This window comes from Phyllostomus hastatus, unplaced genomic scaffold, assembly GCF_019186645.2.
Source record: "Phyllostomus hastatus isolate PE091 unplaced genomic scaffold, TTU_PhHast_1.1 phas_contig_62, whole genome shotgun sequence".
In the NCBI taxonomy this organism is placed as follows: Eukaryota; Metazoa; Chordata; class Mammalia; order Chiroptera; family Phyllostomidae; genus Phyllostomus; species Phyllostomus hastatus.
Genome location: NW_025333921.1, coordinates 6,383,727 through 6,398,537, shown reverse-complemented (window position 1 = coordinate 6,398,537; position 14,811 = coordinate 6,383,727). Strand labels below are relative to the sequence as shown.

At 35.1% G+C, this 14,811-nt stretch overlaps 1 protein-coding gene across 4 annotated transcripts in view; it reads right to left on the bottom strand.

Moving 5' to 3' along the window:
* Window positions 1-14,811, bottom strand: part of LRFN5 (leucine rich repeat and fibronectin type III domain containing 5) — a 295,021-nt gene that overhangs the window by 154,734 nt on the left and 125,476 nt on the right. For 3 of the 4 annotated variants that reach the window (XM_045848568.1, XM_045848569.1, XM_045848570.1), the window contains exons 2-3: window positions 5,225-5,400; window positions 1,585-1,669 (exon numbers count right to left, since the gene is read on the bottom strand). The gene's annotated coding sequence lies outside the window, so the exon portion shown is untranslated. The remainder of the gene's footprint in view (window positions 1-1,584; window positions 1,670-5,224; window positions 5,401-14,811) is intronic. The other variant, XM_045848567.1, reaches the window with a different exon arrangement.

The window sequence follows — 14,811 nt, the reverse complement described above, 5'->3', positions numbered from 1 at the left end:
CAGAGAATTCTAAAACTGACATATGTTAAAATACCCCTACTGACACTGACAGTGGTATAAGGAGGGTTAACTGCTCAGTCAGTGGAACAGGTTGCTCATCAAAATCACTGGGATAATAACTGAGGCTGAATCTGTACAAGAAGGATTTTTTTCCTGAATGCATTTCATAGCCAATGCTTTGCAATTAAGATTGTTGCCATGTGTCTGATGTCAGTTGCCAGGAGTGCTCTCCCCACGACATCAATCTCTCCTGGGCCTAAATGTAATCATTATCTCCTAAAGGGAAGCATTTATTCAGACTTCTTCCCAGGGCACTTCACAGTAAGAAATGCGGTACTAGCAACTCACTAACAGGAGGCAGAGAGAGCAGAGGCTTTTCTACAACAAGTACTGCCAGCTAAGTAATTTTTAGTTTTGGTGTCAGTACTTAAGGGCTTTTGGGAGAACTATGCATTATCTCTCCACCTTCTGGAATTTTTACCCAAATGAGACAACACATCAGCACATTAACAACAACAGCCCAATGTTGAAACCTGTCTCTGCAGTCCAGAAAATTACATTTCTATCAGGAAGTATATTTGCATAATTTCAGATGGAAGTAACCTCTTTTTCCACTGACAATTTGCAGCTTTTTATCATTATTTATCTTATGGTAGTTCTTTCTGAACTGTAATACTCTTACCTACCTTACTGATATATAATCATTTCTTTGGACAAATATTCCAGTTGGATTCATTTGTATCTGCTTCAAAACAGCAAGGACAGGGTCCTGATCCATCACTTATCTGAAAACATGTCCTTTAGAAAAATGGTGCTGAGATGAAGGAGAGGAAAGAGTAGCAGTGTAAGGGCACTGGAAACACACACCCACTGTGAGTGATGTGCCAGCAGCAAACAGGGTCAAACTCTGACAACAGGAAAATGCAAAAACAAAAATGAAAACATCTCATAGTTGGTCATTAAAAATCTTGTTCCAGTTAATGTCCTTGGAACCTTCCTTTTCTAAGATAAAACCAAAAGAATGCTCATATTTTACATGGTAGAGAAATACCTATCAGTGCCTTGGGTTTGACAGACATATTTAAACATTTGAACATTCTTATTGAACATTTCCCATTATCAATATGGAAGTAAAATAATTTCATGCCACTACTTGCTATTAGTTTTAGAGATACAGAGGTCTGGCTCTTTTTAGTAGAACCATAGGTTCAAGAACTTTAAAACAAAGCCATGACAGCTATAAGGAAAACTACCCCAGTAAGTCCTTACAGAAAGGGAAAAAAAATGACTGACAAACAAAACTTACACAATGATTTTTATAGTGCCAACATTTTCTGTTTGTTATTATTTTCTCTCCCTTGTTCTCCTATTTTTTTCAGATCTCAAATTTTCTGTCTCTTAAAACACACACACACAGATTGAGAAAGAGAGTGAGAGGGAAATTCTATGTCTGTGTTCATAGAGCCAACAGTATACAAGAGGGGTTTCAATGATGAACAAAATGATTATAGTGCTTACAATCTGCAAGGAAAGTCAACATTATCAGATAACTGCATGCAGAGACATAAAACTGTAACAACTTACAGTTATATGGAGCTATGAGACTACGTAAGAGAGGATAATCTGGTCAGGCACAGCAAGAAAAGGTTCCTTCAGGAGGTGACTATCCCTTTGAGACACAAGGCAAAAAGAAGTTCAGAGTGGTGAGAGGTGATCCCCGCAGGGAGAAACAACCTGATGTAAAGCCCTAGGTGGGACATCACACACCAGGGAAGAACCAAAGGGCCCCTGTGCCTGGAATTCAGAAAGGGAAGAGAGCATCTTGTGGGCTGAGGTGGGGGCATTTAGGGAAGTGCTAAGAAACCACGATAAGAAACTTTGTCTATATTTGTCTTTAGAGAGGTGTAACATCTCAATTTTATATTTTGTAAAACTCTCCTTGCCTGCCTGTGGAGAATAGACAGAATAGGTGCCTCTGTTGATGTAAGTAATAATTTAGGAAGTAGCTCAGGGGAGAGATTATGTTCCTTAGGACCAGAGTGCTGATGGTACCAAATGGGCAGAAGTGGATGAATTCCAGATTTTTTGCAATATAACCAGATTAGGTGATAGAATTTGTGGAAAGAAGGAGAAAGGTGACAGGATGATTTCTGTTTTTCTTTTTTCTTTTTCTGGTTTATTGTGAAGTCAGCTCAAAAATAATAGAAGAGTATATTTGGAGAGAGAACCACCTGCTTAGTTTGCACTGCATTAAATTTAAGGCCAGTAAGTAATTAGATGTATCGAATTTATGCGACTGGGAACACACACATTCCTGAGAGGCATCAGGTTTGCTTTCTTTGAGAATTTGTTACTTTTTCTTTTTTTTTTAAGTGAGCACTGTATAGTATAAATGCGTCCTTTTTGTCCTCCTTTTCAGGATTAGGATTATTAAACCAAATTCATATAGCCACCTTAGTATTCCTGGTTAGCGTATTATGATAATCTTGATTTTTTTTTAACTGTGGCTTTGTTGGCTCAAGTGTCTGGTATGAGTTCAAGTATATAAATACATGCCTAAAGATATGAACCATAAAAAATCTATCTGGTTGAGGTAGTGTAAGAATAAAAAAAATAATGTTTATTAAAAGGTACTAGAAAATGTCAAATGTTATGTTTGTCATTATTATGATAAGTGATTAAGTCACTGTCAACTGATATTATCAGAGTTGATCATTTACAAGCCTTAAGCATCAGGGAATTTGCTGCAGAAAAATATAAGTATTTTTAATATTTTAAATTAAATGTCATTAAGCATACCTTAACATATAGAAGATATTAGTTGTACAGTGATTATCATCACTATTATGTACATAATAAATTATCTTTAGATATATGTATGCCTATATCACAGGCATACACATCTACTATTCAGACATTATTATTCATTGTTTAAGTTCATCAGTGATTTAGACAAACAAGAAACAACAGCAGAAAGAGACAAAAGTACTATTTTACTGGCCAAGACTAATTGGAAGTGCTACAGTGAGAAAAATAACCATCATAACAATCACCACCTCCTCAACCATTCTGCACTAATAACTAATGGATATAACATTGCCTCATTATTGTACTACTTCTCCATTCATTATTTCCTCTAAGAAAGTCCTCAGTATTCCATTTATTTTAAAGGGATTTAATGGATGTGGTATGAATTGTCAATGAGCTTTTTGAAATTTGGGGAACCTAATTAGGAACGTATTTACTTTCTCTTTTTTCAGGGTGATTAATTCTGTGCAAGACTTTCAGCCTAATGTTACTCCAAAGAAAAAATAGAAAGGGAAAAGGAGATTCTACTTCTATGGACTAATGGACTGGTAATTAAAAAATTGAATTAAGCATTAACTCAGAAGAGACAGTTTCAATATATAAATTATTTCTGTTTAGCCTTCTATTGCCAGAGTAATTAAGTAATTCTTTTGGCCTCATCACCATTAGTAAATGAAAATGTATTTGAATTCACTAAGACTTGTGATTTACACTAGGGAATCTGTATCGGTAAATATATTTCCTCTGCTAACAGATTTCATAAAATCAGATGTTTTATTTAGAAAAAGTCAGCCTTATTTATGGAAAACAAAAATTCATTTATTACATAGTTATTTGGGCAGGTAAAATCTCTGGAGTTTTTTGCATGGCTGCCTTTAAGAAACAAAGTCTATACATTTCTGTATCTTCAACATGTGAGAAATCACCTCAGGCTTAGACCAGGTCCTCTGTTTCTTTAAGAAAAGTAAAAGATGGAAAATCTAGAATATCTTCTTCGGGTTTCTTTATTTAATAAAAAGCTCAAGGACCTAAGCAACAAAAGTAATTCTTAAGATAAATGAATAAATCATGTACCAAAGGAGTACAAGGTAATAAAATATACATAGAAGAAACCTACGCTAAAATGACTTCTAATCTGTCTTCTGCATCCTTAGACTCATTTTATGCTACAGTTACAGTTACAATAAATTAACCTAAATATAACCTAACATTCTTTTTGTTATCTCTTCAAATAAGTCCTTTACATTATTTTGAGCACACTGGCAACGACACACTGGCTGCCTGTTTTAAATCTTATGTAGTCCATAGCACAATGATTCAGAACCAAATTTTTAACAACAGTCTCTATGTTCTCCAAAGTACATAGATATTTCTGTTGCTGGCATGCTGAATATGCTGCAAAATAAACTGAGGTTATTAAGTGTTTTCTACCCTTTCTCCTCTAGGAAATTTTTATTGCTAAGCACCTAATTGCCAAAAGACAACCTCAGCTATAAGAAACCTTGCTCTTGACAAAAATGCACCCATAATCATTTTCTGTGTAGTGACATTTTGATACAAATATATCTCTAGGAGCAGCAAGCATTAAATATTTGGGAGAAGAAAGGATAAAAAGAAATATGTCAAATTTAAACTAAGTAAACTAGAAAAGTGACAAAACACAGAATCATAAGTATGGACCAGAAAAGGAAGAACTTTTTCACAGAAATTGGCTTGACTTTTCAAATCCTCTGAACATAAATAATCATGTAGTTGATGCATTTATCTGATTTATCCTGTAATTAGAAAGCCCCCCAAATAAATGTGTAGCTGGGAATTTGTCTCTTGATTTCAATTCATTTTCCTATATGTAATTCCCCTTTTCTTCAGTTTTTTTTTTCAGTATTCATATATGTAGGCAGCCACCAACTCTCCTTGAATGACATGGAGAACATGTCATTCAATGATCCAACTGATCAGGAAAAGTATTATTCTAGTTACATCCCCTTTACCTCCATAAAGCACTAGAGATCAAAGTCATAAAGTGAGTACTTGATTTTTAAGAATCGAAAAACCAGAGATTTTACCTCATCTTCACAAATCATTAGTCGAGCTACTTTGATAAAATACTTGGCCATTCTGTATCTGTTTATTCATGTTCAAAGATTATTTTTTAATCTCTCCCCTGTCTACTCCTCAAGGCTGCAAATATGAATTATGACAATGCATTGTGCAACAATCCTAAAAATCAGAAAATTCCATAAAGATATAGACCACCAACATAAAAAGTTATAAATTTTGTACTCCAGAAAGATATGACTCAAAAAAGAAACAAAATAATCAGTAAATAATACTCATTTTAATTTGTGTATTATTTGCAATGCTTTAGTGCTTTTAAACCCATTGGCAATTATCAAACTGAAGGCAATTGACTTACTTCTGGAGCCTGAAGAGGTGCTCACTGCTGTGAAGGAGTCAGCACTCTGCCTGGCTGCTGCAGAACATGGACGGGGTGAAAGCATCTCCAAAACTCAATCTGAGGATGGTGTCAGAAGTAAGGGTGCTCAGCTACTACATGTCTTCCCAACACCTGGCTGAATGGTTACAGGGACTCTTCAAAGGAGACAAGCACAGAAAAAAAGTATATCAAAATATGATCACAAAGTATCTTTGATAACTATAGTTGCTGTTAACTGTGTGATCATCCTCAAACTAGATCAGAAATACCACTAAAGAGGATTTAAATAGATGTGCATAGTAAGGCTTTTCCCGTGGAATGTGCAAGGATTCCAATAGATATGTCAGCATTCTGCTTTTCATTTTGGGGAGGAGTCTTCTTATCTCACAATTGAAGATAGTTTAAACAATCAAAAGACATGTAATTCAATGTTATTTATAGGATTTGCATTAATTCAACTTGCAAGCTAATGTTTAAAAAATTGCCTTAGTCAACAAATGAATAATCATCACTTACTGTGTATGCATCAGGTACATGATGCTGGGGATAGAGCAGTAAAATGAAGCTCTCAAATCCTGCCCTCCTGGGGCTAACAGTCTTATGTTGTGTTGCCTATATGTTCTTCAACAGAGAAAATCTATTTCAACACATATGTCTGTGAAGGAAATACACAGGTGTGCCATTTGTATTTAACTTTATGTCAGAAAATTACTTATTTCCATGTGCTTCTGAAGGTTCCATGTCAATCTAAAGAACACTAGACCTAGCTATTTGAGACAGAATATATAATGATTTTCCCCTAAGACCTTTATAATAGTACCAATTTCTATTCAACCACTATCATTCTTAATGCAGAAATAGGCTGAATTTATAAAAATGTTCTTGAAATGAATAAAAGCATTATAATTTTATTTAGACTATGACATTTTATCTACAGAAGCAAAAGTGTAATAATAAAAATACATATGATGATACAAAGATAACTCAGGTTAAGTTTATTATTCCTACTGTTTTGGTTTATAAAGATGAGTGAATGGTCTTACAGAGTCAAAATGTAAGAGGGTGATTGTAATATCCTGAGATACCTAATAATTAGGTCTTAATTTTAAAACAAATTTAAGTTATTGCCTAAGTTTATACTGAAATTACCCAGAGATGCTAAAATTCAATGCATAGATTAATGATGACATTAAAAAAGAGAAAGTTATAGTTTATTCCAAGTTATCTTATAAAATATGTCAACCAATGTCTCTTTTTATATTTATATTGTAAAAGATATTTATTACCAAATTATAGAATAACTCACATTACACACACACATATAAATCAGTCCTACATGCACTAACCACCCTGAGATAGCTATGGTTTGCATTTTCCTTAATTTCTTTCTGTGAATATTTGAAACTAATTTTTTCATTTTTAAATGCATGATCAAAGTACAAGAAATCTGAAGGTAAATCTCTCTCCAAAGCAAGACACATTCTTTTCAGAAAAAGCCAATTTCACATATCAGAAAATTCTCTCAGAAATATTTCATGCATACATGAGTGTATATATATATATATATATATATATATATAGAGAGAGAGAGAGAGAGAGAGAGAGAGAGAGAGAGAGAGAGAGAGAGAGAGAGAGAGAGATTTATACATATACAATTACCCTGTTTGCCCTATGCCTTCCATTTAACACATCACAGAGTTAATTCCAATTCTGTGTTCTATCTTCAACCCCATCCATTCTATCAGTAAATATCTCTCACATGCATGCAACATAATCTACTTGTGTGTTCCAATGGAAAATTATAAAGTGTCAAGACTTGTTATTCTAAAATAGTATAACTGATGTCAATATAATGTATCTATGTACATCAGTAAACACATTTATAATAAATTCTTAGAAGCAAAATGTTTAAAATAAGAAGCCTCATTGTTTATGAAACTCTTATTATGTTCCTACCTCTGTAGTAAAGAGGTAGTATTAAGCAAGAGCAAACTTGAATTTACAATTATATTTTGCATCATTTCATTATGATGTCAAAATATAAATGCCTCCTATAGATCAAAACAGCAAAAAAGGATTAATAACCGAAAGTATTTACATGTATTCACTTTAGCTTAAAGAGTCCAGTAACTGTTATAATACTATCTAAATTCTAAGTTCCCAAAGAAAATTATTTTTTATCTTACGTTACTTTATTATTAATGATAGTAACATTTTCCTTTTTATTACAATGTCTTTTATTAAGCACTTACTATGTGCCAGCTACCAAAAACATGTATTATCCAAATCAATTCTCCCAAGAGCAAAGTGAGGTAACTCACATTTGCTTTTATGCTGATACAAGAGGCAGGGATGGAAATATTTCTTTTTTTTTATTTTAATTGTTGTTCAAGTACAGTTGGCAGGGTACTATAGATAGTAGTTGGCAAAGCTGGGCCTATCACCTAGGGCTATCCCACTGCAAATCAATGCTCTTATACCTCATGATATAAGTTTTCAGAAAACCATTAGAAGATTCTACAGTAAAGAAACATAAATATGATGCTTTTTTGTCTACATATTTTGATTAGTGCAATGCCAAAATCATTTTAAGTTGGGATTGTAACAGCACAATTTTTCAGTATAATCTTATAAAGATTTTTTCTTCTTGATAGTATGTAGAAATAAAACATCTCATAAGAAATTATGATCAGTTCCTTAGTACCAAGTTGTTGATATGTTGGCCTTCATCCACAGTCTTAGAAAATTTGACAATGGTTATTGTTCATGTACATGTACAATTGTTTATGCACAAGAAATATGGTTCTTTCTGGGGGAAAATGGAGACAACTGTACTTGAAAAACAATAAAAAAATTAAAAAAAGAAATATGGTTCTCTCTCTAATGATTATCTTGAATGCCAATACTGAAGTCTGAGACAACTCAGGAAACATGGGCAAAACCCTGGAAGTTTTTACAGAAGATCCTTTATAAAATTTAGAATCATGGCCCTGTGTAGCTCCTAATAGTACTTGCTTCCCATCTATGTCCTTGCTAAGTGTTCATCAGTTGTCTGAACATATACAGATGCTCCTCCACTTGCAGTGGGGTTATGTCCCCAAAATCACATTTCAGTTGAAAATGCATTTAACACACCCAACCTCTGGAACATCATAGTTTAACCTAGCCTTCCTTAAATATGCTCAAAACACTTTCTTTAGCCAAGAGTTGGGCACAATCACCTAAACAAGGAAAACACTGGAGAGTATTGCTCATTCACCCTCGTGACTGCCAGGCTGACTGAGAGCTGTGGCTCACTGCCTGTGCTCAGCATCATGAGAGAGTATCATACCACACACACCACTGGCCCGGGAAAAGGTAAAAATTCAAAATTTGAAGTATATGTTCTACTGAATGGTAGCACTTTCACACCATCATAATGTTAAAAAATTGTAAGTCTAATGTCCTAAGTCAGGGATCATCTGTACTTTGATTCCAATTTCACTATCAGCAAAGGCAGGACTTTAAAGTCTTATAAACCTTGATAGAATCACAGCAATGACCATAACATTCAATTTTTTTAAATAAAAAAGAGACAATATTACAAAAAGCTGCCATTATTTCAAGGCATAATATCTGAAAGTACCAATCATGGTGCTTTATTCATTGTAGGTGTGTAGTCTTTATGTTTCCCTCAAGATGGTTTTCCTAAGGTTGCCCTGAGTTTTAACCCACTGAACACTAAAGAAACCGTTGAAATATTTGAAGATAATAGTCACATAATTTTAAGTATCTCCTTAATTTAAAGATCCACAGAGTCTGAACAATTATGAATCTGTCAAGTAGTATCATTATTGTACTGCCTCCATCTCATGTCTAATGGTACACAATAAATCACAGGAGGCAGGTGTTCTGCACTAGTCTTTATACTTACCTTACATGAAAATGATTAAAATTAAACATTTAATCATCCAGATGTTTGCTTCACATGATAGAAAAAGTCAACTGTTTTGAGCTATATGAGTAAATGAATCATTTTGTTTCACTGCAATTCACTCACGTATTTAATAATCAGAATAATGTTTGGTATAATACAGCCATCATCTTTAGTGGACCACTTAAAAATTGAAGGTATAATATAAGAGATATTATTTTATGAAGAAGAATTTTAAAAATTTAGAGAAGAAATATAGAATGAAGTTGAAAATTATTTCTTTAATGAGTTTCAAATGCATAAATATTCAGAAGGATTCATGTGATTGAATATGGAAATGCACCTGTGTTATTGAATACAGGTATAGAATTATATACTCAGCTAAAGGAAAATATTTATAAATTATTATACAATTCCAGGATCATATGATAGATAAATTAATGTACCACTAGGTCATTTATTGCTTAATGTAAATGTCACATTGTAAATTGAGAACAGCTAACCATCCTTTCCTGTAATAGCAAGAGTTCAGCACTTAAATAAAACATAAATCTTGGTGACCTAAAAATTGTTATAACTACATTTGCAATTTCCCATTAACATCTCAAGAAAAATAACTTTAAGTAATGGATATATTCAATAAGGTACAACCCAAGGTGAAGGGCTTTTTTGAGAGAGTGGCAGAAGATAGGTGTAGGCGATGTTGACTTTGAATTATTTTATTTTTTAAATTCTCACCCAAGATTATTTTCATTTATTTTACAGAGAGGGATGAAAGGGAAAAAACAGAGAAAGAGAGAGAGAGACTGGGAATTGGACATCCAACCTAGATATGTGCCATGACCAGGATGGAACCCACAGTCTTTTGGTGTACTGGACAATACTCCAATAAACTGAGCCATCTGGCCAGGGCTGAAATATTTCTTCTTTTCTTTCTTTTCTTTCTTTTCTTCTTTCTTTCTTTCTTTCTTTCTTTCTTTCTTTCTTTCTTTCTTTCTTTCTTTCTTTCTTTCTTTCTTTCTCTCTCTCTCTCTCTCTCTCTCTCTCTCTCTCCCTCCCTCCCTCCCTCCCTCCCTCCCTCCCTCCCTCCCTCCCTCTCTCTCTCTCTCTCTCTCTCTCTCTCTCTTTCTTTCTTTCATTTATAAAGAAAGGGGAAGGGAGGAAAAGGAGGAAAGAAACATCAATGTGTGGTTGCCCCAGGGCTGAAATATTTTGTTTGTTTGTTTGTTTGTTTGTTTGTTTATAGAGACAGAGGAAGAGAAGGAAAGAAACATCAATGTGTAGTTGCCTCTTGTGTGCTCCCTACTGGGGACCTGGCCTGTAACCTAGGCATATGCCCTGACTGTGAATTAAACCAGTGACCCATTGATTCACAGACCAGCACTCAATCCACTGAGCCACACTAGCCAGGGCTGAAATGTTTGCTTTGTTGTTGTTGTTGTTGAAGTACAGTTGTCTCCGTTTTCACCCCAACATGCCCCTCTCCCCACCCCACCTACCCGCTTTGGCTTTGTCCATGGGTCCTTTACACATATTTCTTGATGGCCCATCCTCTAGTATCCTCCATTATCCCTCCCCCCTCTGGTTACTGTCAGTTTGTTCTTTATTTCAATGTCCCTGAAGGAACTAATATGTTCACTAAATTTTATAATAATAATTTAAAAAATGGATTTTTCATTTTATGCAAATAAATGTACTTTTATTTTATATTAAGAAATAATACAATTTCTTATGTGATAATAATGTATGTCCTACTTAAATTTTCTTAGAATTAGTTCAGATCTCTTTTTAAAAAAATTATTGTTTTTTTTCCATTACCATTTACCCCCCTTAAACCCTCTTCCACCTCCACCCACCCCCCACTTCCCACAATCACCATACTGTGGTCATGTCCATGAGTCCTTTTTCTTTTTGCTCAATCCCTGCACCCTATAACCTTCCCCCAGAGCTTTCATCCTGCTTTCCATGTATAAGTCTGTCTCTATTTTGCTGGTTAGTTCATTTGTTCATTAGATTTCATATATGAGTGAAATCATATGGTATTTGTTTTTCTCTAATTGGCTTATTTCACTTAGAATAATGCTCTCTGGGTTCATTGATACTGTCACAAAAGGTAAAATTTTCTTCCTTTTTACAACTGAGTAGTATTCCATATAATGGATTTGTCATTATAACATAATAAGAGACTAAATTAGTAACTGATTTAGTGAAGAAACAAAATGCATTATCATAATTTGACTCTAATCACAAAAAGTCCTATTTATTAAGTTGTAGTTGCAAAACTCTAATACAAAAAATTAAATAAAATAAATGTAAAGTAAGGTCTAACTGAAGACTATGGAGCTAATAAGTATTTTCTTGCCTACTTATAGTTTCTTAACTGACAATCAAAAGAACATAAATAGTAGTAATTCAATATATAAATTATTCATTAGATAAGTTTATTCTGCTAAAATTTTCTTGAAATTCCTTTGAATTTCAAAGTTCAGGAAACATTTTTTTTTCTTTTAAACGACAAGTTTGGCACTTTTGGGGGGTAAAGTGTTTGCTACAAAGTTTATTTGCAGGTGAACAGCACACCATTTACAAAACATGTCTGGCACAATCAAGCCTGCACTCCTCTCACACACTGGGGCCTCAGGAAGACCTAGTCCCCCAACAACTATAAACAGTCCCAGACAATGAGTGCATGAAAACCACTTCTTCTTCCTTCAGCAAACAAAATTATTTATGAAGCTGTACATTTCAGCAATACGGAGCAAAAGGAAAAGAGTGACCTCAAAGAAAGCTTCCTTACTGGTGGAAGCTGTCATTTTGCAGACATGAAATATTCATATCAACAGTCTTATATGTCAACAGGAGGGGGTTACATATGAGCAACAACAGTAAGCCTTTTATTTATAACCAACAGGGAAAAAGAAGACTCTCTTTGCACACCAGTTCTTGCCCACACTTTCAGAGATCAGGGTTAGCATGACCCACCCCTCTAATGAACCCCCAGGTTTCACATTTACACCCATTACCTTCCTTTGAATTCCCTTCCCAATGCTCCATTCCAAAACTGGAGAGCTGCCCATGGACTGTTGTGACTTTAGGTCACATCATAAATCCCTGAATATTCACCTTCCATTTAATGGTTGACTCTTGGCCAATATGAACACAGGCAGGGTTTTACAGAAACAAACTCAGAAAAGCCATCTATTCTCCCGAGCCCAGCTACTCTGTGTCCCCAGCTCTAAGCTGACAACCCAGTCCAAACAATAGGGCTGATAAATAGTGAATCAGCATTTTGTTCAATTGGTGGCACTTAAATTCTTTTGAGTTGAAAAGTTGCCACAATTTTGTACTCAGGGCAGGTTTCAAAGGGAGTCGAAGCAGCAAATATTCAAGGGACCCTTACACAGCCAGAAGTTCCTTTCTGGGTGATGTACATAAAATATTTAGTAACCAGGACTGTGGAAGGACTAAAGAAGAGCTCCCAGGTCTCTAAAAAAGGCCATTTCTTAAGATCATTTGTGGAGTCCTATGGACAAAAGATCTATACACACTGTATGCATGGTTGGCAGGAAAAGTAGGCAGCTCCAGGGAATCTGGGATATCAGGTGAATGTCCAGCTCCTGGCACTGGTAGAGGGCAACACTGTCCAATACCCACTTTCAGGTCACCACAGGTACCTCATACATTTGCCCAATTGCATGGAGGCCACCATCGTCTGTCTACTATCTGGCCGCACAACCACAGCTGGATGAGTACTCTTGCCGAGGGTGAACGACATAGGTAGGCTCCTTCACCACAGAAGCCATGTGAAGCTGCACCATCCACTCTAAAATTGATCTGTGGGTTTGCTGCTAAAGGACCCATAGCTACAGATTTCTAGGCCCCTGCACATCTTTCCATCCTGGGACTCGCCTGCTCACTTTGGACCTTGCTGGGTCCTTCCAGATTTTCATCCCATGGTGAAGTGAGAGAATTGTACCTTTACTTTCTCACTGTTCTAGCTCTTGGTCTGCTCTGACAATAAGTCAGTCCTGCTCTGTTCCTTTGAATGCGGGGAAAAATTTAAATGCAGCATTCCTGTTCATCTGAGTGGTTTGGAAAAAGTCAAGAGACAGTTACTATGGTCATTCAAATCTGCATGTCAGTGCGTCACCTCAGTAATAACCTTTTTCATTTACCAGAGAATATCAACAAATTCTTATTAATACATGTTTATTTCAACTACATGTATCCACATACAGCATTTCTTTCCTTCCTCCCTGGCTCTTTCTTCTTTCCTGTTCCCCCATTTCACCCCTTTCTTCCTCCCTTTCTCTACCTCTTGTCTTCTCTCTCCTGCCCCCTCTGTTCCTTCCTTTCCTCCACAACTTCACTTCTTGCAGGTGAAATTAGAAATGCTTTCATATAGAAACCATTAAACTGTACACTCTCTGAACATAAGAATTTTTCAAACACATTAAATAGACTTTTAATGTATGTATATTATATACTTTCAGAGTTTTGATTCATGCATAAATTTATATAGGCCAGATCAAATTTTTAATATGCATATGAGAAAGTATGTGTATCACCTGTTTATTAATAATCATTATGCAAGTAATCCATGAGTACATTCCTTCTTTTAAAGTTATATTAAATGGATAGGAGTTATAAGGTTGCTGTAGCTACAAAAGTGTAGCACGAGGTATCATGCTGAGAGAACTCTCCTGTATTTAGCTTACAAACCTACACATGTGATCAAATTTAGAAAACTAAATATAAACACACACAAATACATGTAAAATTGGTAAAATCCAAATAATGTCAGTGGATTGTATTAATGTAGGTTCCTGACTGTGATGTGAGATGCTGTACTACAGTTATGCTAGAAGTTACCACTGGGAGAAACTAGGTGTCGAGTATATGGGGATCTTTGTATTATTTCTCACAACTGCAGTACATCTACATAGTGGAACATCATGTGCCTTAAGGTGACTCATGAGGGTCAACAGTACCAGGCTACAATCTCAACATTCATTAACAGAAAAGGAATGTCCAGAACATCAAATATTACATTCCCAGTAAATTATTTGGTTATCATCAAACTATTGCTGAACCTCAGAGAAAAACCAGGAAAAGAGCCTAAATCCATCAGTCAATGAAAAAGGCTGACTTGCTGCTCACTTTGGGTAGCAGAGTGCATCAGTGACATTAATATAAAGGACAGGAATTAGGTTTTCCACCAAAAACTTGGTGTGGTAAATTATGAACTGCTGTGAGCCCTGCTGTGCTGAGGTGGAGCAGAATCTTTACCTGCTCTTGACTGTCACTTCTCCCTTTTTTGCACAAAAAAGGTAAAAGAAAATGCATATTATCTAATGCTTGGAGAATGGAGGTAGATTAAAAGTGTGGGAGAAAATACGTAGTGTGGACAGGAATCATTCTGTGTTTTGGATGTGGTGGTGGTTGCTTTGTTTTTAATGCATTAGTTTAAGTTCTGACAAAAATGCTTAATATATTGTATTAAAAATTAAATTTACTTTGAATGCATCAAGCCCAAACAAATAACTGTATGGTGTACATAAATTGAACTCACACAGGCATACTATATACATAGTATATTAGAAATAGCTATGTTATATATACATAGTTATATAGTATATTAGCAATATCTACT